General features: G+C 37.7%; 1 protein-coding gene across 1 annotated transcript in view; it reads right to left on the bottom strand.

Moving 5' to 3' along the window:
• The window catches only part of LOC143614186 (cysteine proteinase inhibitor 12-like), a 58,916-nt gene extending 49,540 nt beyond the window's left edge, over positions 1-9,376 (bottom strand). Inside the window, exon 1 of the mRNA XM_077087695.1 lies at positions 9,372-9,376. The gene's annotated coding sequence lies outside the window, so the exon portion shown is untranslated. The remainder of the gene's footprint in view (positions 1-9,371) is intronic.
• Between the last annotated feature and the right edge of the window lie 18,510 nt (positions 9,377-27,886).

Genomic DNA, 27,886 nt, shown 5'->3' on the forward strand with positions numbered 1-27,886 from the left:
TTGAAACTCGTATACATTACTTACCCGTTCACCCTCCAGATCGCATACCCTGTGACTCGAATACACTCGGGTTTCGTTACCCATAGGATTCGATTACATTCCAGATCCGATTGCATTGACTCGATTACCTGTACTTAATCGTTTACAATTGGAACTCGATTACAAGAACAACTAGTCGCATACAATTGTTCGATTACAAGTAATCAATCAATTTCATCATCATCGATCTCATTGTAATCGATTTTGGGGTTTCAAAGGTTTGGAGCTGCAGTAAAGAGGAGGTTTAGGCCTGATGTTAAAAGATAAGGAGGACTTGGGGCTTATTTTCTTATTACTCACACACGGCCCAAGATCCAACCAAGCCCAAATACAAACCCGAGCCCTATTACTCCTTACACTTAATCACTTGGGCCTAGCACAAACTTCTTGATCAAACCCGGAGACCATCCTAGCTCATTACAATGAGACCCGAGTTCAAGAAAAAAGAAAAGAAAGGCTAGAGCACGATTAGGGTTTTGACAATGGAAAGATAATATTAAGATAATCTAAAAGTCCTATATTAATAATAAAATATTAAAGAAAGAAAAATGAATATTAAATAATTAAAAACCGTATACACTAGGATTTATATAAAATAATCTAAGTATCATAATACAATGACCATAGATTACTCCAGACATAGAACCAATATTAATACGTGTACAGTATATACAGTTAGCAGGGCACAATTAAATAAGGGAATTACGATAAACGGAGAAAGAAACAGGATCCAGGTGAGTTTCTAGCCTCATTTCTGTGTTATGTTTTCGGGGCTGTGTGCATACTCGATGTGATTGTTAATACATTTATCCTAAGTGATAAGTGTATGTATTATGTGATTATGTGAAAAGTAAGAATGTTTGCTTGTCGGTACGTGAACGATCTTCGGATATTGCGCGTACTGTCCAGTTATAATGCTATGTATGAAATATGAATGATACGTATGTATGTTATGAATGAATGTAAGAGATAACAAGGTAGAAAAGGACCGGACCCTACTAATATCCGAGATAGAAAAGGGACCGAGCCCTTCTAAATCTTGAGGCAGAAAGGGACTGAACCCTAATAATACTCAAGGCTGAAATGGGACCGGACCCTAATAATATCCGAGGCAGAAAAGGGGACCGGACCCTAATAATATCCGAGGCAGAATAGAATAAAGTAAAGTAGAATTTAAAATATGAAAGTATGAATGAAAGTATGTATGTAATGTATGTTATGTGATTAACTAGAACTCACTCAGCGTAGCTGACTTTTAGTATGCACGCAGGCAAGTAGAATGAGGCAGCTAGCTTGAGGGGTACACGTGGCAAGCGAATAAGAGACTAGCATCGGAAGACGCGAGACGTTTATCAGTTTATGTTTAATGTTTGTTTATTTTAAAAGACAAAGATGTTTTTTAAGACAAGTTATGTAATGTTTTATGAAAGTTTTTATATTCCGCGAATGTTTTTATTAACTCTAATGATTAGAACTATGTTAATGAGTAAATACAACATCCAAATGTGAGGCACCGGTAACGGAGCCTTACAAGTTGGTATCAGAGCCAGGGTCGGACCGGTGGTGCCAGGTCCCGTGAGGACGCTGGACCCCTAAGGGGGGTGGATTTTGACATCTCACATCGATTGGGAAGGAGAACTTAACCTTCTTTATAATGAGGTGGATACATTCCCCATCATAACGCATTTTGGGCGCTTAATGGTAGTAGATGAGATGAGAATTCCACAGTTAAGCGTGCTCAGGTGGGAGTAGTATGAGGATGGGTGACCACCTGGGCAACCAAAAGCAAATCCGTGAGGCGATGGTGATACGTCCCGGCCAAAGCGGACAATATTATGGTGCGGTGGTAGCTAGGCTGTTACAGATTGTATCAGATCAAAGCTCGAGAGATTTAAGCATCCTACATGCTTAGACTTGAACAGAGAATGGGATTTAAGTAAGAATATGCTAGTCCAAGAATGCCATGTGTCACTCAAGCAAGCTCGGTAAAGGTAAAGTGTATGGTTAAATAATAAATGTTAATGTTATCTCGATTGATATGGATAGGATTCCTTGCTTGTTTGACTATTTAACTTTTTGAGATTAGAATCAGCACAAATAGACTCATGAAGGGAAGTGTATAGGACACGGAAAGTAACGTGATCAACTAATCACAACTGGCCACTGTTATTACTTGTTAGCCTTACTATCCTTGTACTAAATAGTTCCTTGAGTGATGACGTTTGTGTTTTTCCTTTTAGAATACGATGGCTGGAACGGGAGGTAATGTGGGAGCTGGAGGAATTGTGAGAGCTGGAAATCGCACCGGACGTCGTGGCAGGCCTCGTCGTGTCCAGCAACCTTCGGTTGAAACAACTTCCAACACCAGAGATGAAGGAAGCGCAACGGGAAGAAACCCGAGCAACAACGAAGGGGTTCAACTGGATCCCGCAATTCAAGCAGCTATTGTTCAAGCTGTAGCCACTGCTGTGAAGAATATGACTCCTGGAGGGTCTGCTGAAAGCCGTGAAAGAACTGCTGAAGGGGCAGGTGGTGATGGTAGGAGAGATGAGGAAGGAGAGAAGGACGCATCGAGTGGGGTTAAGTTTGCGAAAGTCAATGATATGAAAAGAGGCCGAGGTGGGTGCAACTATAAGTCCTTCAAAGGATGTGACCCGCCGAAGCTGACTGGTTTGGTAGACGCGATCGCTACTCTTCAATGGATAACCACTATGGACAAGGTTATCCGCATTAGCGAGTGTCGTCCTGATCAAGCTGTCGGTTATGCCACCCAATCGTTTGGGGATGAGGCAATGTACTGGTGGGAGTCGATTGAGCAGAGGAAGAGTCCAGAGGAAATTAAGTGCTATGTGAGAGGATTGCCACAAAAAGTTTAGGTTGGTACGATGACACATCGTGAGTACACCACCGAGTTCAACCGAATGTCTAGGTTGGTACCCGATATGGTCAACACTTAAGCTAAGAAAATTAAGAGCTATGTGAGAGGATTGCCACAAAAAGTTCGCGTACTAGTCAGGGCGAATAAACCTGCTACTTTTGACTCTGCTGTCGAACTCGCAGAGATGGTTTATGAGGACCTGGCTATAGATGATGTTGTTGTGGGGGGAAGAGAGGAAAGACAAGAAGTGGGTCGCTCCTGTTGAATGACCCGGTACTCAGTTGTGGAACTCAAAGGACAAGAAACAGAAGGTGTGGGAGAGAAAGTCGTGAAAGACTTGTGGCAAAGCACATGGTGGAGAGCGCAGATGGGGTAAAGGTTCTGACACTTGTTATAAGTGTGGGAAGAGTCATGCTGGTGAGTGCAAGTTCGGTACGAATGCTTGTTACAAGTGCGGGAAGGTGGGCATTACGCTACAGATTGTACTGCAAAGTCCGATGTTACAAGTGAGGTAAGACGGGTCACTTTGCTAGGGAATGCACTGAGGGTGAAGCTGGAGGAAGTGGAAATAAGGATGCTGAACCAACCAGGCCAAAGACTAGGGCCTACATGCTGACTCAAGAACAAGCCAAGCAGATTCCAGATGTCGTCACAGGTACGTTTCTAGTAAACAGTATTTCTGCTTCAGTATTATTTGATTCGAGTGCGAACAAAAGTTTCGTAGCCACGCCCTTTAGTAAATTAGCTAAAATGAAATGTTTTCGAGTGTCTGAAACTTTCATAGTAGAAACCGCTAGTAACACTTCGGTTAAAATAATGAAAATGGTTAAAGATTGTAAGATAGAGTTAGAGGGACATGAGTTCCCTGTTACCTTGTATGTTATGACCTTGGGAGGGTTCGATGTGATTTTAGGAATGGATTGGTTGTCTGAGTTTGAGGCTCAGATAGTGTGTAAGAGTAGAATGATAAGGTTAAAGTCCTCGGATGGTAGTGCGGTGACGGTTTACGGTGATAAGGAAAGTTCTGGGCTCAATGTCATTTCGATGATAAAAGCCGAGGGCTTGTTAAGGCAAGGGTGCGGTGCCTACCTGGCGTATGTTGTCAACCCTCGGCCGAGACGAAAGAATTGAAAGATCTTCCTATCGTGCGCGACTACCTAGAAGTATTCCCTGAGGATCTTCCGGGGTTGCCACCAGAACGAGAGATAGAATTTTAGATAGACTTAGTACAAGGAGCCCAACCCGTCGCGAAAGCACCTTACCGTCTAGCGCCGTCCGAGATGAAAGATTTGATGTCCCAACTGCAAGAGCTCCTCGACAAGGGTTTTATTAGACCAATTGTTTCCCCTTGGGGCGCAACGGTGTTTTTCGTAAAGAAAAAGGATAGAAGCATGAGAATGTGCATAGGTTATCGCGACCTGAATAAGCTTACGGTAAAGATTAGATATCCTTTGCCATGGATCGATGATCTGTTTGACCAACTGCAAGGTTCAAGTTGGTTCTCATGAATAGATCTCAGATCAGGCTATCACCAACTAAAGGTGAAAGAGACAGACATCTCTAAGACAGCGTTTCGTACGCGTTATGGACACTACGAGTTTCTCGTGATGTCGTATGGTCTAACGAATGCTCCCGCCGCATTCTCGTGATGTCGTTTGGAAGCTCTTTATAAAGAGATAAACTTCCATAGCAATATTCCTTTTATGCCTATCATGCACCAGTGGTCCTAACGGATGGTGCGAAGCACCCGACGCGCACGGGCTCGGGCGATGGGCGCAATGTGGCGCTTTGCACTTCGCACGCTCGCATCGCCGAGAGCCGCCTTAGTATTTTTGGACAATGAGAGTTAGACCCAGAAGTGACAAGTTATTTAAAGACAAAGGATCAAAAAGGAAAATTTAAACTCAGTAAGCCATCGCGCTACGCGATGAGCTCAGGACAAAGGTTATCACGTATCGTGATGGACCTTGGTGAGTCAGCGGACACTTGTCAGCCAGTGGTATGGCGGCGGAGAAAATGCGGCGCCGCGATACGCGACGGGATTATCAAGACCCATCGCGTATCGCGATGGGTTGCAAATCAGCCGATAAAAGGGGGGCTCACGACTCCTTCATTTCTCACACCACAATCCTTTCTCTTTATAAGAATCACTCTTTCACTACCTCGATTTCCGTGCAAATATCGACGATACCTCGATGTGCGTGCCACCCGAAAATAACCCGACATTCTATCTTGAAGTACGTGCATGGCACGACGACCACCATATGTCGCATCGTTTTGCATGCCAACCTAGAAGTTCATGCCAAACTCGGAGATTCCAACAGTTTAAGCCCTAGTATGCGATAGAGAGTGGAAGTGCTGCTCGAACAATCTTAGTAATAGAACTTCGAATACCCACGTAAGGTAGGAGTTTTGCCTAAGTCATTATTTTATTATTATATTATATGGCTTAGACCATAGTCAGGGATATAGCCCAAACCTTGATCATAATTCTGTTTACATAAGCTTTAAACAAAGGGTTATAGTAATGTGTCATTACAATTAAGAAACACAAATTTTATATTCATAAGAATACATAGTTTCTTCACGATTAAGAAACATAATATTTCACATACAAAGGTAGAAGTCAATAAACGTTTCTTCTTGAAGAAGAAACAGATTATAGATGTTTCTTCATAAAGAAGAAACTCAGCATATGATTAGTTAATAAACAGAAAGACTACAGGTCTAAATATTTTATTCAAAAAAATGATCAATCAAGGTTTAAAGCTATCAAAATTAGACTAAAAGTCTACAGCCGGATCAAAAGACGATCATGATATTTATATACCTATTTTATTATAGGTCAGTCAATCAATCAATCAATCAGTCAATCAATCATTCATTACAGTCAAGGTTTCAAATGAGATCGCCATATCATTCAGAACAGACAATCACAGATGAATACGTTCAAACCTTTTATAACGTGAATACGTTAATTTTTATCAATCAAAACATATTTATACTCGATAAGATGAACGGGTGTTTGTCTTAACGAGTCAGTCAATGTTTACATGAGATTATGTGATCTCTAAAACGTTATAATACAAAGTAGAAAATAAAATCAACTCAGACCGAATACACATGTGTCTGGATCCAAACATAACTGTTCAGCCTAATCATTCAAAGGCTACGTGGCCGCGGGCTAACATTCATAACTAGTTTCCCATTAAGGGTTACGTGGCTCGGGAATAATTGTGTGTGTAGGGCAGTGGTACATAGACCGGAAGTAGAAATGCTCCCGCTTAGCTTGTAAAGAAAACTATATTTGTATTGTAATGTCATTCAAATGTTTTATAGAGTCATACGTGTTCACCAGCATATAGCTGACGTATTTTCCCCACATTTCAGGGAAAACGGATAAGTACAAGTAGTAAGTCATTCATGATGATAGACGCTCGCAAGGTAATGATGGCTCAGTTTTTAATTATTAAAATATTGCAAACAGTATTTCAACAAGCTTTATAAATCAAACACCGGGTATTTATTATCCGAAAATTTTTCAAATAAATTAAAATTTTATTCAACCAAAGTCTTCCGCTAAAACAAACTGCAAACTCTGATATATTTACAAAACAGGTACCAACTTGTAGTCACACGCCTAGGCCCTAAACCGGGGTGTGACAAAAAAGGTAGTTTATAATTTTCTTAATTATTAAAATGATAAGGAACATCGACTAGACCTGCCTCGGGGCCTCTTGTAGTCTTGGGCACATCCAAGCAGTAATTCCATCCACACTCAACCTGAAATCAATCTAACATACACACAAAGCCAGCTTGAGTTGAGTGAGTTCATGTTTTTTTAAATGAAATCTATCAAAGAGCGACTAAGATATTTAACATACGACTTCCATAATAATAAATAAGTAAATAAATGAATAACTTTCCTCCGTTAAGCACGTAACACAGGTCACATCCTCTCAAGTCCAAAACACAAGGTCAAGGACCCGAGTAAACATCCACCCCAAGGACAGATAAACTGTTAGGAGATTTGTAAACATCCTTTCGCCCCCAAAGACAGTCAAAATATCTCGGGACACATCCACATTAACCCCCAACAAGGAAATTAAGGAATTTTAAAACATCCATTCGACCCATTTACGGCTTAACAAAAACATCCACGTGGTGGCCACACACACACATTCAAATAAAATAAACATAAACATATAAACTTCCAAGCTAGATAGCAAATATAACATAAACTATGCAATATCATCCAAACTGTTCAAAAGGGTAAAATTGTCATAAAGCGTGTATGCTAGCCCAAAACGTAAAACATTTAAAAAGGGACATCATGAAACTCACCTAAAATGGATCACACAATTATCACAACTGGATCCTCTAGCTATTCACTCACAATTCACGAGCCTGTCAAGTTAAAGCACACAACAATCACTAACTAGACCGCAACAACTCGCTTACTCTTTGAGACGTCCTAACGGGATTGGATTGACCCATATCCTCACCCAATATTCATATTCATCTACAAAAGCTCCCAAAGTCCTTAAATTACCCAAAACTCCTCTTCCGATATAATCACCACAAATGGTTCCCAAACTATGCCCTTCTTACGTTAATTGTGTCGAATTCGCGCGTTAACGTACCGATTAACCAACCACCATCCAAACCAGATCCATTTTGATAAAATTTGACATTATTACAGCCTACCCATAAATATTTAACCACCCAAGTTGATGGGGTTTGAAATCTCATCATTTTCCACGTTAATTGACAATTTTTCGATTTTACGCGCTCTTACAAACCGATTAAGGAAACAACAACCAAACCAGCCCCTATAACCAAAAAAATAATTTACCTAATGTTCTTGCACTAACATAAGAGCCCACAAACTGATCGGGTTGGCAATTCCTTCAAATAATATCTGAATGACAACAATTAACGATTTCAACACTCAAGAACCCTTGAAATTGATTTTCTATCAGTTGACCTGTCAAACAACTCCAATGGTCATGAAATTTTAGTATGATATATTAGAAATACATGGGAATATTTTGACACCAAAAACTCCAACTATGACTTCGGGAAGCATGTCAGTTGATATCAATTCGAATATGTCCCTAGTTCAAGAAACGAATTAATTGGTCATTGTAACGACATAGGTTATACAATTAAAGAATATGGGAGTGTAGTACACACCATGAAGGACCTCTAGGAGCTTGGAATCGATTTAACTTGATCAAAAACGAAGGGTTTTTTTTTGAGGGGGGATAGGGGTTGTGGCCGCTACTAGGGTTGAAGTGGGGGGGGGGAGGTTGGGTTATAACATTCAAAAAGTTACATTCTAGCCCTTGCATTTTGTAATTCGATCCTCCTTGCTCCCAAACAAAATAAAACACTTTTTGGACATGCCCATAGGTCCCTGAACACTCAAGCGAACCCTGAGAAATTAATTTACAAACTCTACACTCTTGTCATTCAGTTTACGAGAATTTAGGGGTGTTACATTAATGGGTTAAAAGCTTTACTTTTGAGAGATAATTCGTCAGCACATTACATACATTGCTTTGCTCATCAACTTCAGTTAGTGATTGTGGCTGTTACAAGAAAACATAACGGTGTTAAAAATTTTATGAATACCTAAACTTGGTTGTTAATACAGTTTCCGCTTCTTGCAAACTAAAAGATATGATACGAAAAGCAAGAAAAGCTAGAGTGGAAAAAGAAATTCTTCAAGGTAAAATAAGACGTGAAAGGGGTTAAACCAAGAGGTTTCCTCTGCACGAGCTAGAGATATACGATGGGGTTCTCATCATAGAACAATCATAAGTTTGGCCAAATTATTTCCGAAAGTTGTTGACGTACTTCGTTACATTAAAGAAGAAGGAGATTGTGTTCAACAAAAATATAATGCAAATGTCATTTGATTCAAGAACTTGAATTTATGCTTATATACACTTAATGGAATATATTTTAGGGCGCACAAATACTCTCTCAAAACATCTTCAAAAAAAGAGTCAAAACTTATTAATTAGAAGCGGCTAAGTTGAAAAACGGAACAAAACGAGCATTGAATGATTTAAGACGATACGGGTTTGATGCGATGTTGGAAAAAGTGACATCATTTTGTAAAGGAAACAAGATTCCGATGTTAGATATGAATGAAAGATATGGTAATCAAATAAGCCGAAAGAATGTCATTACTAATCGACATCATTTTGAGGTTGAAAATTTTTAATACAATTTTGGATATGCAAATTTAGGAATTTGGAAATCGATTCGATGATGTAACAACTACTTTGATAGAAAATATGTCTGCTTTAATTCCGTGTGATTGGTTTTCTAAGTTTGACATATCTAAAATAGTGACATTTTAGAAATGTATCCAAATGATTTTAGTAAGACCGAAAGAGGGTGTCTTTTGGGTGATCTTAAGGTATTTTATCGTTCTGAAAAAGAAGATGATAGGTTTGCAAAACTGAATGGAATATCCGACCTTACTCGTCTAATGGTGGAAACAGGAAAAAATCGTTCTTTTTTCCTTTGGTTTATCAGTTATTGAATCTAGCATTGGTTTTACTTGTTGCAACCGCAACAATTGAAATATGTTTTTCAAAACTGAAGCTTATCAAGACGCATTTACGCAATCGAATGGGTGAAGAGTATTTAAACAATGCTTTAGTTTGTGCGGTTGAAAGAAACAGAAGACGATATTATGGCTCAGTTTCAAGCTTTAAAATGCCGAAGAGGAGAAATCTATTACGTATATCTTTAAATTTATTGATTATCATGTTTCTTTTTTTGTTTCGTTTACATTATATAAAATACGATCATTACTTTTTTAACGTTACCCCTGTAAATCTAGTTATTAACACGATGATATAGCCTTTACAAGGTTAATTTCATATACTCCTAGAAAAATTGTCTATTTTATGCATACCCCTCCAAATTAATATCAAACATATTCATTTAAATAGTTAAATACCATATTTACTCACTTCAGTTAGTCTAAGTGGTGTTGGGTGTGTGTTCTCATGTGAGAGTAATGAGAATGAAGAGGATGATGAACTTGAATGAAGGTTTCAAGAGTAATCATTCTGGGTAATGAAAATTACAAATGTTTAAAGTCGGGAGTAAGAAAAACGAGAATCTGCATGCATGGGTATTAATTCTATCATATGTATGTCTTAACTCTTAACCCATTTCGAAGTGTTCTTTATGAAAATTGAGCATACATGTAGCTTGAGGACCAAACCGATGTATATTATGGTTAAATAAAGGAAATAGATATTTTGTATGAAGCAAATTCAAAGAATGGAGTCATCACTTTAAGATTTATATGCACATGCCAAACTAAATTAGGTATGAAGCGGGTTGACGGGTTGACGGGTTGATGGGTTTCAGAATTATATCAACCCATCAACCCAAAACCATCAACCTGTCAACCAATTTAAGATTTATATCACTTTTAAGATTTATATGCACTTTAAGATTTATTTTTCATTTTATCATTTATAAAGGAAAAATTATAAAAATGGAAAATTTGTATACTTTGTAGCCTGTGTGAATGACATGAATAAAAATTATGTTAGTTTAGTAGTATAGATAGATGACTTAATGTGAGTTGGAAAGTTGATTTTTTAGTTCTAGTGTGTTGGAATCAAATGCAAGTGCCTTTTATGGTGATCTTTGAGCAAGATGCAACCTTTAGGAGACGTGTGTGGTATTGGTCATAGGTCATGTACAACACCACGTGTCTTATCCTATAAAATATGTCTAAAATCTATTGCACTTTGAAGTAAGGTATGTTATTCTTTTATAGGTTTGATGAAAGCTATTTGGGCCTATTTTAGTTTAGGGTGAAAGGTTCGTTTGGTTTTCTTGTTCTTTAGGTTATTTAACCTAATTAGGTCTCTATATATATACTTATCTATTGCACTGTAGTGTTTGTATTGTGGCTGAACAATAAAAGAAACCTTAGTTGTAGCCTGTGGGTGTAGGTCTTCTTAACCAAATCGTGTAAATCTCGTGTTGTTTTACTTTTTGTTTGTGTGTGTTTGATTGTTATTTTCACTACGTACTTCCCATGATCGATAGCCAACGATTTCTAATGTTAAAAGGTTTGGTTTACTAATTCCAAACCTGAAAGTAATGTGAATCAACAGTTGGCTAGATTTTTAAGCACAACTAATAGTTGATTTTTAATATTATGTAAAAATGAATCATAAAAAGTGAAAGAAACATTGTTCATCATTTATAATTTTTTAATAGTTTTTAAAGGGGAATATCTCATAAAATAGTAATCAAGTTTCAAAAGTGTTTTAATTAGGTCACTCATGCACTTTTTTTCCCAAATTAGGCGTCATTGATTTTTTTTGTGCGTCAAAAAAAGAAATGGACGATAAGATGTGGGGGTCAGAATTTGCAATATGTGTAGTTAAATTTAGAAAATTTTACGTTAATTATATTAGATTTCAAAAATAAAAAATAAAATTAGCGTCGTCACTCAACGTCAACATAAAAAAAAGATACAAAGATTTCCTATGTGAAACATAAAACAAAAAGGCTAAAAATATGTTAAAACCTTTAATTTTATAAAATATGAAAGTTGAGTGATTTAGTTGAAACATTTTTTAAAGTTAAGTGCCCTAATTGGAACAATTTTGAAACTTGATTACCATTATATGAAATTGCCCCCTTTTAAAGTGGTTGTGAGTGAATGAAAAAAAAGCGTAATGATATAGGTATAAAAATATTATTTAATTGAAAAAGAGAGAGAAAATATAATAGTTTTTAGTATAATTATAGAGATAAAGAATCTACTAAGATTCTCTAAAGCCTCTAATACCAAATAAAGTTTTTATATTTGTGTTAATTAATATTCATGTACATGTTAAGTAAGGATAGCGACGGTAGTAGGGGTGGATGGAGTTTGACAAAATCGAAGGCGCCCCGAACACCCTAATATAAATATAAATTATAACCTATTGGAGTTTGTCTGTTTAAGGATATTTAACTATTTTGATTAAAAATTTATATATATATATATATATTCGTTTGAGGCCCGTGTTACACGGGTAGTTAATTAAAATATAAAATATAATTAAGTGAAGTAGAATACATAACAAAGTTAGCATATATCATTAATAGACTCACATTTTACATTAAAATTATATGAAATGAAGTTACTCGCGTACTTACAAGTTATCTCTAATACCAACAATAAGAACAGTTTTCTATAAAAGCAGATCTTTAAAATATCATCACAAGATAAACATCATAAGAAAAACGACTCAATTTTAATTTGACTTTTCTAAACAATATTTGAATTACATACAAACCATTTTGACAATTGCTCCGCTTCCTTTGTGTTGTACCTGCATCATTCATTGCTCCCCTTCCTTTGGGTTATACCTATATATATATATATATATATATATATATATATATATATATAACATTTTATTAAATTGTATGTGAAGTCAAAAGTTCTTTTAAGTCACGAGCTATAGTGTCCCCCTAATAATGTGGCACCAAAGTCTACCAGATACATGAATCCATACTAAACGTATAAATGGAACAACTAAAGGCATTTCGTTCATTGAACTTTAACCATTGAAATGCTAGTAGCACATATGATATTTGGTAACAATATATATGTTCATACTTCACAATTCACATATGACCAAATGGTCCAAATTCATGAAAATGTAAAGAGAATGGCTACCACCCCACTCGTTGAGGTATGTGTTCTGTATTTCTTTTAGTTATTTAAGTTTGAAATATTTAGTAATAGGCTTAATAAAAGTCGTTTGAACAAAAAGATATTTTTCAATGGCCTAGTGTTAGGCCCAAAATTCCGTTTAAGTTCTTTGGCAGCCTAGGGTCCAGCTTATATGTATGGTTTGGCCCAAGTATTCGGCCCAAACATCTATTTAAAGTCCATCTTCCCAGAGCCAGTAGACTGCATTCGGAAGGTTTTGTCCTATGACTTTGCATCGATTTGTCTCTGTTTTCTCTTTGTTCCATGTACATTGGGTCTCTACCTTCTTGCTAGTTCCGTTGATTTTAAGTCTTTGCAAGTTAGAGGTGACACTTTTGACACAAATAAGATATAGGTCGTCAACCCGTTAATCCACCAACCTAAAATGATTGACATCCTAAGAAAACCATGCCTTGCAGCCTTGTAGGAGTATATATTGTATAGTGGGCCAGTGGCATAGTGCAGCTAAACGAAGATGCCTATTCTTAACTAGGTTAGGATCCCGTGTGTAACACGGGTTAGAATAAATAAATTTTAATGATGACACAATGTAAAACACAAATAATGTGTTAAATTGTTTATATAAATATGTAGTTTATAGTATAATAAATTACATATTAAACGACATGGTGTGTGTATATACATACATACATGTATATATATAGCTTTATATTCCTAAATCTCTAAATATTTATATGTATATAACATTTATAGTTTTATATGTAACATAACCGTGTTTGTCTCTACATGTATTTCATGTCATCCGTTTTATCTTTGTGTTCTTAACAACGGATATAGAATATGAAACTGTACAACATTTATAGTCCGGATAACATGAAATACTTTTAAAACTAAGCAACCATACACGATATATCATGAAAGGGCTAATGACAAGTTTAATGACAAAAGCATTTTATAAGGTCATTGGGTATACTCTAACCCCAACATAAATTAAGATTACGTGGCACTTTAAAAATGGATTAAACCACTTCTCACTTGTGTTAAATTTGTTAAAAACGGGTCATGTATTATATGCTTTTAACGGGTTAAAAGGCGAAGAACAATATATTAAATTAACAATTAATATGAGTGATATGGAGTTAAAAGGATTAAACCATTTACTTTGGGTGAGATGGAGTGAAAGAGAGAAAATAAGTGATGATGTTTATATGAAGTTAAGAGGGGTTAGAGAGTATACCCAATGGCCTAATAGTTGGTTTCCTTATTAATTTCTTCCTTAATATGGGATGGGATTAATATAGATTTTTTTTTAACTTTAAAATGTGTCAAGTGGCATAAGATGATCTAGTAAGATGCTGACAGTCTGACACCACTACATTTTTATTTATTATGTTAAGAATTACTTATAAAGAATATAGAATTGTTGAAATGATAAAAACCGAGTATTTATTCTTTAAACTAAAGTTCTTTTATTTTGTTATTTTAATAATAATAACAATGATAATAATAAGTAAACACAATATTTCATTTTCTTATACATGAAAGAATAATATGCACTCACACATGTCCATGAAGATACTCTCATTCTTGAAGTCTTAAAATTCAAAAATTACAATTTATAACAACACACATTTTTTATTGACATTTATTACTAATTACTAATTAATCAACTCATAATAATAGGAGAAGCATATTTAAATAAAGGTTCAATTACCATTTAACAATTTTAATTATTTTTTTAATAAAGAATAAAAGTTTTAATGATTGAGATAAAACTTGCCAAGTGGCACAAATATGGTAAAATTAGATGCCAAGTGGCACAAATAGGTTTTTGTTTATTATAATAGTAGATTACAGCTATTGAATATCGACTTAATATGGCAAGCCTTACAATACAAGTGAGAAAAGAGTAGGCGGGTTCGTTTCACGGAATGGAATGTGTAAGGCCCCGTTACCGGTAGCCCTACTTTGTGCGTTGGATTTACTCATAAACGCAGTTCTAAATATTAGAGTTGATAAAAACTTTCGCGGAATAATAAAACTTCAACCATAACATTTTACATAACCATCAAATCATGTCTTATAAAACATCCGTAGTCAATTAAAGCAAAACATAGTCTTTAAAACATCACAACATTTCTCCGAGATGCCAGTATCTTCGATTCCATGCCATGTGTCTTCAGTCACGCGAGCTGCCTCAGCCTATTTGCCTGCGTGCATACTAAAAGTCAGTTATGCTGAGTGAGTTCTAGTTAATTACATAACTTACTTTTCATACACATATACGTGCCCGAAGGTACGCATTACATGCATATCATGTTCAGCATTCGTCCATACACATTCATATCTAATCATACATTATAAAGGGCGTTTCACCCTACATACCTCGAATATTATTAGGGTCCGGTCACCCTTCATCCTCGGATATTATTAGGGTCCGGTACCCTTCATCCTCGGATATTATTAGGATCCGGTCACCCTTCATCCTCGGATATTATTAGGGTCCGGTACCCTTCATCCTCGGATATTATTAGGGTCCGGTACCCTTCATCCTCGGATATTATTAGGGTCCGGTACTCTTTCTTCCATAGCTTCATACTATACCTGTTCTTAAATACTTTTCCTGACAATACGTGCAATCTCCGAAGAGCGTTCACGTACCATTAACATATCATATGTACATTATGCATACATCATATATATATATTCATACATGCATCTTATCTTACATCATACATGGAAATCACATCTTTAGCTACCACCTGACGGTACATGCAATATCCGAAGATCGTTCACGCACCGTCAAGCAATCGTCATACATAAATCATACAAGGCATACACTTACCACTTAAGGTAAGTGTATTAACTATCACATCGAGTATGCACACAGCCCCGAATACATAACAAGGAAGTGGGGCTAGAAACTCACCTCAATGCGGTTGCGTTCACCGTTTACGGTTATTTCTTTCTTGAGCTGTGCACGATTAACTGTATAATAATTATACGTTTCAGTAAACTATCACTACACATATCGTCTTTCTAGTTTAATAATTACCCTCAACGAACGGGGGTCAGGGGGCAGCGCCCCTGGCAGTGGGGTTCTAGGGGCGGCAGCCCCTAGCGGGGTCCAAGGGGCAGAGCCCCTGGCTGGGGTTAACTGTCTTAACACATTTTCCATTAGGGTTTTGAATCGTTATAAATTTGCTAACTTAAAATGTTCAAGGGCTTCTTTGCAATTAAATCATTCTTTTCTAAGTTCAGGGACCATTCTGTCATTCTGTTAAACTTTTAATTCGTTACCGGTTCATAGCGAATTGGATTATCCTAGCGAGCTGGTTCCTATAACGAATTGAACCCTTAACGAACTGGACTCCTTAACGAATCAGTCCATATAGCGAACCAGTCCAAAAAGCGAATCGGACCTTCTAATTCGTTATTTCTTTTAACGAACTAATCATAACGAATCAAGGGTAATTCGTTACCCTTTTCCCTTAATGAATCAGAGACGAATCATAGGCGAACTAGAGCTAGTTCGTTGTGCTGCTTTATGCGAATCAACTAACGAATCACCTTCAATTCGTTAAGTCCCCATAGCGAACTAGGGTTAGGTCAGGGAATGTCAGAACATTCCCTGACATTCCTTATCCTCGTACTACTATTCCGGCACCGCCTTTGCCGGAAAGCCGCCGGAAAGCCGCGAACACGTCGGAAAAATGAGTTTTAACTCGTTTTCACCGTTTTTCGTCCCGTTCGATCCAGATCTGAGCTAGGGTGACCCCTAAGCTCATCATAGGTTCGGTTTATACCCGATTCCACCCGGATCTCGTGACTTAAACGGTTTAACGGTTTCGGCTCGTCGTTTCGTGACCATAACTAACGGATTTAAGCTCATACAACAAAATACTATCATACCTTGGGTCGGGATCTGTTTCTTCTTCTATATTTCGGCTAGAGTGAGAGAGAAACTAGAGAGAGAGCTTAAATGTGTGTTTTGGTGGTGTAAGGGATATGTGTAAATGAAAGATTAAATGGGTAATTAATGGTTTATATAATTATTGATCATGGGCTTAAGCCCATGGTCTTTCCTTATTTCTTCCATACCCCAAATCCATAACCCATATCCATTTACCCAACATTAGCCCAACTCATAAGAACTCATATTTCGTTTATTAACTGAAATCAGAAAACAAGATGTTACAGAATGGAATTGGAATTTGCATAGGATTTGGAATTTGAACATTTCAATAGGAATTGGAATTGGAGAATTGAAATCTAATTACATTCTTAATGTGTTCGTTTGACAAATGAATAAGAATCAGTTTTTTTTAACAAGGATAACGGCGAAAACATTTTAGTTTTTTTTAGATTTTTTGTTTTTTATTTATATTTTGCGTTGTGATTTTTGTTAGATTCGAAATCCAATTCCTTCAAATTCGAAATCCTATGCAAATTCCAATTCCATATCATTCCGTGAAACGAACGCGCCCTCAAAAAAATATTCAAAAATAATAACAAATAATTCATAACTCAAAATATAAATAAAAAACAAAAAAAAATAAAAAAGTTAAAAATATTTTATTCGTTGTCCTCGTTAAAAAATAAAAAAAACAATAATAACTCGAGAAAAATTCCAATGAATTACCTTGAATTCCTTCACATTTTGGAAAGATTTGGAATTCCTTAATTTAAAGGAATTTGGAGGAATTGAATTCTTATTCCAATTCTTTGAACCGAACACATTTTACCAAAATGGAATTAAGATTCCAATTCTAACGAAACAAACACGCCATGTCATGGGATTTTAATTACAATTTCTTTGAATTCCCACGAATTTCCACGAATTCTGTTAAACGAACACGCCTAAAGGAAAACATTTAGAAGTTTTGAAACTTAATCAAAGAGTGGGCTATAGGCCTTATTAATTTTAGGTTGGAGCCTTTCTCAGTTTTTAAAAAAATAAACATGTATTATATTTTTATAGTTAACGTTATGTGTCATTTAAATTACTTTATCATGATTCTATGTATAGTAATAATTATCATTATACAAATATATATTTAGTAAATTAAGTAAAATTATATAAATAACTGATTTGTATAGACTCGTAAGCGTACTCGAGCTCAATAAGTAAAGCTCGGTTTTGAACACGTTTATTAAATGAACTTGTTTTTAGGCTTGAGCTAATTTAAACTCAACTTAATTCCAGCTTTTAACAACTCGGTCTAAAATAGTTAATGAACAGGTTAAAACATTTACCCTCCTATTCAAACTTATTGTTTCATTCAAGTTGAAGCAACAATTTTAATGTGGAAAATAGTTCAATTTTTTAATATATTTGGTAGGTCTGGAATCACCCCAATGAGACTATGACATCGACCGTTATTGAAAATGAAATATAACCAAAAGATAACTACAACTCTACAAGTATAGACATGTGCACACACGTTGAGCCATTCACACACGTGCAACACATGCGCAAATTAGTGTTTAGGTTCTTCATATGTATGATTGCGAATTTGAATATGATACTGAATTTGAAATCGTTTGTGGCTTGAATTTTTTCTTAAAAAGTTAACCTCAACTTTTGATGATTTATAAACCGAATAAAAGACTTTTAGTTTTTTGAATCCAACTCTTCATTATTATTTTCTCTTGAAGTCATCTTCTTTCTTCTTTTGAGTTTTAACAATATAATGGATCGTGTCAAATTGACCAATTTTATAAATAAAACCATATTAGCCGAGCTCAATCTTTTTTATCAATTTGAAATTTGATTTGGGCTCGAGATTAACCTGGGCTCGGCTCGGCTACGGGTAAACATTACTATCTGTAAAATTTTATTAAAGATGTATTACTACTTATAATCAATAGATATAAATGCGATTTACTCTTCTTCCTTGTTTTTTTAGAATGTAGTCTTTTACGTGTATATTGTCATGTACCCACTATATGTGATTCCTTTTTGTTATACAAATTATAATGAAGAGGTAGGTCCCAGCAGAGCCCAGTTGGACCCGCAAGACTCACCTTAAACAGGGACGTCTGCGCAGAGACCAACTGGATCCGCAGGACCAACCATGCTCAGAGACGTGACGTCCTTACGCGCAGTACGCAAGCTGGTCTCGCAGGAAATGCCTCCCAATGGTGAAGGACTCCGCCTGTCCCCGCAGCCTCGGATACAAGCCATTAGGGAAGGCCACCCGCGCAGCATGGCTACACGCACAAGGCACTTAGCTCTCGATCATTCAGTGTCACCTGAAGGAATGAGCCAAGCCGGGAGCAATCCCGCACAGAGGCGGGAGGGGGAATACTCCCGCCCAAATAAGCCAGTCTGTATACTGAAGGACCTTTTACTGTACCTGACGAGGTATGGGCGAAAGATCTGATCAGAGATACGACAGCTCACTGATACAGTATGGCGAGCAGCATGCTCCTGTACTGTATCACTATTAGCCGCTGCCTACTCACCAACTACTGTCATACCACGTGCGTAGCCGGCAGTTGGTGGAAAGGGAATAGTATACAGCAGGCCTGGTCACTATCAGCCGCTGCCTACCCACCAACTACCAGCATGGCACGTGTGTAGGCTACTGTTGATGAACAGGAACACTGTTGCAGCCGGCCATACCTCCTTGGAAACCTACCTTCGGCTATAAATACCCCAAATTGTATGATCATCTGGACACAACATATCTTACTACATTATTATCATATTATACCTGATATCTGCTCTAGCAATCTCTTAATATACTTTTATTTTTAAAGAGCAATCTAGTCTGATTCTCACGCCGGAGGGTGGTCACAAGGAGGAACCCCCCCCCCCCTTCTCAGTGACGAGCTCACGGTGTCTGTTTTGCAGGTTATCAGAAGAACCATCTTCCAAGGGTCTAACCCCTAGTGGGAAACAGCTATCCAACCCCCAGGTTACCAGTAATCTGCCCGGGGTTCGGTTAGTGTTTCTTCATTGGCGCCATCCGTGCATAAAGCTAGAACTTTATTTTTCTCCAGTTTTTTCAAACTTCTACAAAGATGGTTAGAGAAATTCCGGTAACCACAACCCCAGCTACTGGGATGAACACCGGCAACACAGTTTTTACGAACACTACCCCGGCTACCGAAGCCGGGGCAAGTGAAGTAAATTTTACGAACACTACCCCACTTACCAAAGCTGGGGCAAGTGCAGTAAATGATCACCTATTGGGATCCACCGATATCCAGTTTGAGAAACGAAGACTCCCCCGCCAGACTCTCGATGAAGTTAAGGCATGGGCGGAGGCACGACAAAAGGAATTCCAGGCTGAGTTGGACGAACGCTTGCGTTCCGTGCAACAGGCCGACGAATTCGAATACTGGGAGGATGACTCGGAGGAATCCGACTCCGACGCGAACCCTCGCCATAGGGCAAAAGGGAAGCGTAAGGAAACGGAATCCCAACCGAAAAGGCATTTTGGACAAGCCTTCAAACCAAAAAGCACAGGTGGAAGTCCACGGGACTTCTCTAAAACGTTCAGACCAAACGTTGCAAATGCAGGAACGTCCAAATTTGCAAGGGACATTGCTGAAGCAATCGCCCCAAAGAGTGCCAAACAAATGCCTAACATAGGCACATATGACGGTATATCTGATCCAGACGATCATTTGAACAGGTTCATAGCGGGGGCAACCGTCAGTAATTGGACGGAACCCACGTGGTGTTACATGTTCCAAATGACGCTGGTGGGGGCTGCTAGAGCATGGTTCGATCGTCTACCGGTCAACCACATCTACGACTGGGCAGACTTCCAACAGAAGTTTAGCCAACACTTCAGCCAGCAACGAAAGTATACCGAGGAGCAATGGACAATCCTCAAATGCATACGAGAGGAAGATGAATCTCTGCCAAACTTCATCACTCGCTTCAACTCAAAGAAGCTAAGTTTGGGCAATATCAGCGAAGATCTCGTTCGCGCTGCCTTCATCCAGGGCGCACATGACCCAGAGCTCATCCGCACCCTAACGGGTAAAGATGGCATGCCATCCACATGGGATGGCATCATGACAGCAGCAAAACGCTATGCGGAAACAGAGAAGCAACTGGGTAGAGATCTCCCACAGAGCACAAACCTCTACACCCAGAGGACGAGAGAAGACAACGTCCTCACCGCCCGACTAAATAAAAAACGAAAGCTAGGCATTTGGCAGTCAAGGGTAAACTTTGACACCTCATCCGGCTTGCAACATCGGTTGGACGGAAGGGATAATGTACAGTCGCACCGGAACTCCAGATGGACGCCACTCACCAAAAGCGTCACTGAGATATTCGCCACTGAAGAGCTCCCATGGCCAAAGCCTCCAATAATCCGACATCGTCACGATGCTGATCGGAGCAAATACTGTGACTTCCACAAGACAAAGGGCCACAACACTGAAGAATGCATAGATGTAAAAGATATGGTCGAAGCATTTGTCAGAGATGGGACGCTCGCGCACCTCGTGGCGTAATAAAGGCTGAGCAGGCGAGTGCGTATAGAACCCCAGCTGGGAAAAACACGAATCAATTCCAGCTTCAAAATCGAGACTACATGCTGCGTAAAGAACGAGATCCCGAACCAGGTGCGTATCGGCTCGATGGCACTCCCATCCCAACATGGAAGGGAGCTCATTTACACAGTCTGCATGTAAATCAATTCCAATTTGTAAAGAAAAGGCCAAGAGCCACTTCTAATGGAAATGATTCTCTTTAAGAACACCGAAGCTGATGATTTTACATTTATACTTTTCTGAACTAATATGCCGGTTTTCACCGCATAATTACGTCGTCATTGCATGGGAAGGCGGTCCTACCCGCACGAACCCAGCAACGTGACAAACCTTCACGCAGGTCAGATAAGGGTAAAGTTTTGCCATCCTACTAAGTGCAAGTGACGGTTCTACCCGCACAATCACGAAAGAGGAAGCAAAACTTCACACCTATTATCAACCACGTTCAAAGGTTAACTTATCCTCAAAAGGATAAGAAAAACCTACACGCAGGTCAGATAAGGGTAAAGTTTTGCCATCCTACTAAGTGCAAGTGACGGTTCTACCCGCACAATCACGAAAGAGGAAGCAAAACTTCACACCTATTACCAACCACGTTCAAAGGTTAACTTATCCTCAAAAGGTAAGAAAAACCTACACGCAGGTCAGATAAGGGTAAAGTTTTGCCATCCTACTAAGTGCAAGTGACGGTTCTACCCGCATAATCACGAAAGAGGAAGCAAAACTTCACACCTATTATCAACCACGTTCAAAGGTTAACTTATCCTCAAAAGGATAAGAAAAACCTACACGCAGGTCAGATAAGGGTAAAGTTTTGCCATCCTACTAAGTGCAAGTGACGGTTCTACCCGCACAATCACGAAAGAGGAAGCAAAACTTCACACCTATTATCAACCACGTTCAAAGGTTAACTTATCCTCAAAAGGTAAGAAAAACCTACACGCAGGTCAGATAAGGGTAAAGTTTTGCCATCCTACTAAGTGCAAGTGACGGTTCTACCCGCACAATCACGAAAGAGGAAGCAAGACTTCCTGTTATCAACCACGTTCAAAGGTCAACTTATCTTAATGCCTTAGAAATTTCGAAAAGGAAAACCTACACGCAGGTCAGATATAAGTTAAAGTTTAGCCATCCTACCAAGTGCAAGTGACGGTTCCACCCGCACAATCACGAAGGAGGAAGCGAAACTTTAACCCACTATCAACCACGTTCAAAGGTTCTTATTCTAAACACTTGGAAAATTGCTAATTTAAACTAAGTATGCAAGTCATAAGTTTATAAAGCAAGGAACCCAAAGAAGGAAATAACAATCTTATACGCAAAAAGATTAATATTTCAAGAATATATTACAAGAATGGCCGGGAAACTACCCGCCTAAAAGAAAAAAAAAAAAAAAAAAAAAAAAAAAAAAAAAAAAAAACTACAAGTCTTAGCAATGGGAAGGGATCTTCAGGATCAAGCTTCAGGGACGCTTCCACTTGGACCCGCTCCGTCAGAACGGGGTGGTTCGAGGAACGCTTTGAGGACAGCTAACCCATCATCAGCAGGAGCTACTTCGTCCACCTTCTCCACCACTGGATGCGGGAAGGCGGCGTATTGGTTCAATGCTTGGTCATAAATGGCTTCGGTATCCACATTGAACAAAGGGAAGTTGGAAGGCGGGACGCCTTTCTCAACAAACCCTAGACCAAGCAAGAAGCCGGCCTTTTCCCCATCCTCATGAGAAGCGTTAAGGGCTGCGGTCATAGCATCATCGTAAGAGGTCTCTGAAAAGACCCGACGCACAACCTACATAGAAAACACAAGTATTAGAACCTTTTCTTACAAAAGAAAAGCGTGAAGATAAAACTAAACATACCTGAGGCAACGCTTCTCGAAGAAGCCATTGGAGGGCAGCTTGAGCTTCGTTATGGGCGCGTTCGGCTTCGCTCTTGTTAAGGTTGGCAAGTAAAACTTCCTTTGCGGCAGCCTCTTCGACGCCCTTAAGCTTCCGCTGGGTCTGGTCAAGCACCCCCCTCTGGTCCAGGATTTCCTGGAGTTTCTTGGCATCTTCCATTGCCAAGGCATCATGAGCGCGTTGGAGAGCCTCTAATTTGCCTTTCAGCTCCTCATTCTCCACACGCAAAGGCTCAGCAACGGCTTCAGCCTTGGCAGCCCTCTCGGTTGCGTTTCGCGCAGTCTCCCTGGCCAGCCGAAGCTGTTCATTCACAGCTTGGGCAGCCTTGGAGCGGGCCTCGAGTCGCGCCTGAACTTCAACCTCGAGGGCCTTGAAGGCCTTCTCCTTGTCGGCGGCAGCTGCCGCCAGCTGTTGGTTCTCCTCCCGAAGAGCACGCGCCTCAAATATTGCGTGTCAATTCTTATTTTGATGGGGTGATAAGGTGATGAGAGTGTAAAATAGAATGTTAGAAGTTTAATCCCTCTAGAGTGCAATTGAACCAACTGTTTGATGTTTATAGTCATAAATGAACAATGGTACTAAAGTTTTGTGTGTTATCTAACTCTATCCTAACTTTAAATTGGAGCAAAGTGAGATATTTGATCGTTGTATGTCAATAATTAAAGGCTTTCTTTTACTCACAAACACTTAAAAAACTATTTTAAAAAAAATAATTAATCTGGGAGAGTATTATAGTTTCTCCTAAAAGTTTAAAAGGGGCATGGAGATGGGATATCCGATGTAGATTAGAAGTTAGAAAACATATATTTTTTTCATATTTTTCTTAAAATTTATAGACGGGGAATGGTTATGTGTAAGCTATTGTGAGTGCTCTAAGACAATTAGCGTTATATTTTAAAAGAGTGAATATCTTGCAGCTAAGTGGCATAACCGTCAGTTATTAAATGAATGATTGTAGGTTAGAATTGAATATTCGTATTTTATAAAAGTAATGTGAAGTTATTTACTTTGTTCAATATATTATTTTTAACTTTTACGTTGCTATGATCCTCTATTCGTAATATATTTTTGGTTATAGTTAAAAAACTTTCCTATTCCTGATATAAATTATAATTTTATTTTACATAGGACAACCAACAAAAGTGGACCAGTTATTTAAGATGAAAAACAAAAAATCAAGCTACCATAAATAACTTAAATCATGTTTGGTACCACATATCTCACACTTATTACCAAGTGGAAAATATAGAACCAACCTAACATTGTTGAACCTTTGAATGAAAATAATATATACAATCATTAAGTTCAAGACTTGGTTTTCAATGGGATATCATGATATTATGTAAGAGTTAATGCTCATGGCATATACAAGATTACAACAAAACATACAACTATACAAGTATAAATTACAGAAATTGCTATTTGCTAGACCTAGATTTTTTTTTGTTTGCTAGGGTCATAATTTTTCGGTGTATGGTTGTTTATATGGAGATGGTTTTATCGGGTTGGGTTTTGTAAAAAACTCACTTTGGATTATTTGAGTTGGTATGTGATTGTTCTAAAGATAATTTCAATTCTGTTAACGTGATTTTAATTTAAGTATTTTCATCTTGATAGGAGCCAAGAATGTGTTGTATTTGATGATGGAACTGGATAAATCAGAGTTCATTGAGGTAAATAAGCTTTGAATTGTAATTGGACTCGTTTTTATTAATTACCAGGGGACAACATACTTTATAGCTATTTGTTTTTCAAGGTTATTAATGTAAAACACGTGTCAATATATTTTAAAACATATATACATGCGTCAGTGTTATCGGGCTATGTATTAGTATTCGTTTTAATAGTTTTTTTTTGTTCGATTTAAGCTCCGCCTCAACGTAGAGGTATGTTTAGTAGTTATTGTTATAATTGTTACTTTCTAGGAAAGGTATTAATCGGATCGAAAAGTTGTAGATTTGTTAAAGCGATAATTAAAAAAGAAAGTAATAAAGAGAAACAAGTAAAAAATTGAAAAGTAGTTTAATGAGAGTGTTATGGGAGAGTAGGAGACGTCAGAATCAAAACTCAAAAGTGTGTCCCGATTGTGTTGATGCAACCCAAGCTATGAAATTCCCGTTTTAGATATTTTTGAAAGACGTGTTTATCTATTATAATTAACTAATTAGGAGTTAATGCTTGTTGTATGAACTTTGGTTAGGGGCGACAGAGCATTCCACGGCAAACTTCGAATCTATGTGGTAATACCGTAGTCACCTATGTAGATATGTATGGCTTTAAACCCATGTAATAAATATTTACCATTTAACCAACATATGTTTATTTTGTGTTTAATTTAACTTAAACTAAAAAAAAATTAACAAGTTTTATGGTACTTGTGAGTACGTTATGGCTATGATTTTATGGTTTGTGAGTACTTGAGGGTAGAAATGAGGTGACAGTGCAAAATTGATCTGCGTATGAGTGATATCCATGAGTAGCCATCTTCCCCTTATAACAACGAAAATAAGAACTAGGCTTCCTTTGGGAGATCGTCAGTTCGAATCCGATCCACACAGGTGTTTTATCCTGTCCGTGTTATGTTAGAGGGTTTCGATTCCTGTTACGTCACAACTGGTGTCAAGTGGCATCAAAGAAGAAGATTCTTTTGAGGACGCGGGGGTCCACAAAGGGTTATGCGCTTCTGGAGTAACTCTCTGGGGGTTCCAAACCAGGGTCGGTCACAAGCTGCAATGCGACCACCCAATCATGCTAAAGGTAGTCGCCGTTCAGTAAATATCATTTGGAAATTTTGTAGTTTCAAACAATGTTTAAAAAAAATAATAATAAATGATAAAAATAAAGTTCATTTTATCATCGGACACCAACCAAAGCAAGAACCACCAACTCTCAACTTGAAGAAACACGAATCCACCCCTCAAGGTCTAACACGTTAGTCCGAGGGTAATGGTTAAGTATTCTACACGATGGGTTATAAAACCTCCTTGACGCAGACAAGTGTAACCTGCAAAACAGAACATCGTGAGCTCGTTACGAGGAATTGGGAAGGGGGGGGGGGGGATTCTCTCGTAACCACCCTCCGGCGTGAGAATCAGTACTTGATAGTATGAGAGAGTATAATTTGATGGTGATAGTAGGAGAAAGTATATCATTTACCATTTGGAGGTTCATTGGTATTTATAGCCGAAGGAGAGTGAGACCAACCACCTTGTCAGGTTTTCCACCAATAATATTCCTCACTCGTGTGGTCATGGTAGTTGGTGGAAGTTGGTGGGTATCATGGTCTTTTGACAGGAACGTGGTCGTACTGTTTGTACCGTCCTTTATGTGTTGTCTAATCCCCATTGGTCTGGTGTTTATCCCTATGTGGGTTACCATCCTTTTGTCCCATGCTGGTGGGACATTTGCACTACCATTCCCGAGGTAAAAGTTATATTTGGCTACACTCTTCGCGCCATGCACTACGCCCGGCGTTAGTAACTTCCTGGCGCCTAGTGTTCCGCCCAGCAAATGCCTTTAGTGTTATACTTAGTCGAATAGTAGGTTTCATACCCTACCTCTACACAACTGTACTAGTTACCTAGAAAAGAAAATTGCGTTTAGAACTTGCAATCCAAAATAACCCAATAACAAATTATAAGAATACAAAAAAAGTTCTAAAAAAATTATAGGATCACCTAATTACAACATAAAGCAACAACCAACTCCCATATACAAGTTCTAGAAAAAAGTCTGTTTACCGAGTGTTTATTTATTTTATATATTTTTACCAGCAGTTTACTGAATTTATTATATATCATAGTTATTATTATTTGATGTATCAATATTTGTTTGTTTTTTTATCATTATTCATTTTATATTATGATAGTTTTTGATATTTTATCATATCTTTGTTTAATAACTTTATTATTAGTTGGTTAGTTTTTCATTATTTTTTTATTCTAATCTTTCTATATAAACAAGTCTGATTTTTAGTTATTCAGTACGGAAAAAAAGTCATTCAAAAACGCATTTTCACAGTTCTTCTGAATAAGAGTTTTAATGCTCCTATAGAGAATACATAATGAATTATTAAAGTAATGAAAATTAGGACCATGGTTTCTCATATGCTTGTTTTGCCACCATTCGTTTCAAGCTACACGTTGCTCTGAGCGTCCAACTCAAGGGGGCAAGTTAATCTAGTTTGGTATCAACTATAGTTATTATTATTTGATTTATCATTTATCTTTAAGTTTGTTTGTTAGACATTATTCTGTCTTTTGTTCTGTTATTTGGATATCTATTAACGTTTCTCATGCCATAATTTGAGCAAGCTTATCTTTACATAGCTAGCTTTATCATTATCTTTTTCATTGTATTCTACATATAATAGATTTGGTTTTCAGTTATTCAAAAATGAACAAGAAATATCAAAATATGGAGGAGTGTTTTGCATAATGAACTCATTTATGAAGTTTTCTTGTTCTAGCAATATATATTAGTGTTTTGCATAGAAATCTCCCATATGCGTGTATATGTTTTTGGGATACTACAAATATACCCCTGATTTAAGGTTTCGTCTCTAAATCCTAATTGTATATTAGACAAATGAGGGTAAAATTTCACTGTTCCCTCTTTCCGATTTCCAAGTGGCATCAAGCAGTCAACGATGTTTTCGTTATACCTTGACTTGTGTAGCTATCAGTTTAATTTTTTCTCGTTTATTTACTTGTGTGTGTAGTGATTGTATTATGGGAAAATTCCTAAAATAAACGTTTATGAAAACGTTTTTCAGGTTTTAGGTGTCATTTGTAAGAAATTCTCAAAATATGTATTATAATCTAGTCATGAC

Source organism: Bidens hawaiensis, unplaced genomic scaffold (assembly GCF_021521415.1).
Source record: "Bidens hawaiensis isolate Kalapana, Puna unplaced genomic scaffold, B.hawaiensis_p1.1 tig00002273_1, whole genome shotgun sequence".
Lineage (NCBI taxonomy): Eukaryota > Viridiplantae > Streptophyta > Magnoliopsida > Asterales > Asteraceae > Bidens > Bidens hawaiensis.